The sequence below is a fragment of the Myotis myotis genome, unplaced genomic scaffold, assembly GCF_014108235.1.
Source record: "Myotis myotis isolate mMyoMyo1 unplaced genomic scaffold, mMyoMyo1.p scaffold_m19_p_4, whole genome shotgun sequence".
Taxonomy (NCBI): domain Eukaryota; kingdom Metazoa; phylum Chordata; class Mammalia; order Chiroptera; family Vespertilionidae; genus Myotis; species Myotis myotis.
The window spans coordinates 116,628,339-116,629,890 of record NW_023416346.1 but is presented as its reverse complement, the minus strand read 5'-3'; the positions used below and the strand labels follow the sequence as shown (position 1 = coordinate 116,629,890).

General features: G+C 37.8%; 1 non-coding gene across 1 annotated transcript; it reads right to left on the bottom strand.

The window, feature by feature from the left end:
• Window positions 1-962: 962 nt before the first annotated feature.
• LOC118654801 lies at window positions 963-1,069 on the bottom strand. The gene has a single exon (XR_004967068.1). It is a non-coding gene; the product is annotated as a U6 spliceosomal RNA (small nuclear RNA).
• Between the last annotated feature and the right edge of the window lie 483 nt (window positions 1,070-1,552).

Below are 1,552 nucleotides of genomic sequence, written 5' to 3'. Positions count from 1 at the left end.
CTAATTACAACTTTAAGTACTTGCAGTAATTAGCACAATGTGTATAAAGTGTTCCTGATCTTTTCACCCTGCCGCATTATTGTCAGGGCAGCTTGAAAAACAAAAAGAAATGCTAGCTGGATTCAGTCTCCCTGGTCTAGCCTCTTCGTTTCCCAGACTTCTGCACTAAAGAGATAATGAACTCGACTGAAATCCTGCTCTTTCAACCATGTCAAAAAGGTTTAGTGCCAACTCCTACCCTACTACACCCCAAGAAATGGAGAGTGAAATTTGCCAAACTAAAATGGTACCTTGCACACATTTGCCTTTAGGGCCCATGAGGTCTTCATCACATTAGCAACTGAGGTATTTGAGGACATCTTAGCGTATTTATCTCATGTTCATTTATTTTACTTGATTACCAATGCAATCCAGGGTTCAAATCTAATTTTGTTTGAGAACATTGCCTCAACACACTTCCAAGTCAAAACTCTGACGTCCTTGTTTAAAAGCTTTGTGTGCTTGATATTTCTGTAAGCCTAAAATCTAGTCTTTCTATATTTTTAACAACCAGTTGTTACAGGTACATATTTTGCTTATAATAATTATGAGAGTGAAGACATAATGCGAATAGATGTGCGGAGTGTGACAAAATTAGAAACAAATTAGTTGAGAGAAAGTAATTGATAAAGGCAAATTCTTAACATACCACGGGAAGTCCACAGTAATTGCTATTAATGGGAGTGAACCTGACATTTGAGGCTGGTGACTAAAACTTTGGTATCTCTAAGAAGCGAAGTTGATCAGTAGAAAATAATTTATAGTAAAATGTCACTATTTCAATAGCTCTTGTGGCCTTTTCAAGAAAGTTTTAGGGTTTGGATTTTTAAAATCTATTATTTGAAATAGGTGTGTAAGAGTAAAAATGCAGCCATTCCTAACAGAGACTTCTATTGGAACTGGTGAATGAATCTGTTTTTTTAAAAAATATGGAATGCTTTGTGAATTTGCATGTCATCCTTGCTCAGGGGCCATGCTAATCTTCTCTGTTTCGTTCTAATTTTAGTATATGGGCTGCCGAAGCAAGCACAATGTATCTAAGTTTTTATGTTTTCTTTTGGATCCTTTCATTTCAAGATACTTCTGGGGGAAGGCAGACACTGAACAAATTCTTCTTTTAATCTATAATTTTATTGATTTCCGAGAGAAAGGGAGAGACAGAAACATCAATTATTAGAGAAAATCATTGATAAGCTGCCTACTGCATGCCCCCTACTGGGGATTGAGCCTGCAACCTGGGCATGTGCCCTGACTGGGAATTGAACCAAGACCTCCTGGTTCATAGGTTGACACTCAACCACTGAGCTAAACAGGCTGGGCAAATTCTCCTTATAAAGTGTCTTTGAAGAAGTCGGCTGGCTCCTTTGGCTCTAATTACTGGAAAGCAGGCAACTTGATCTCATATTCTGAACTTGGCTGCAGAAAAAAGGTAGAAAATGCCCTTATTTGTACTTCTAGTACTGTTGTCTCATTAGTTCTGGAATTGAAAGCTGGGATTTTTGTGGTTGGTGGA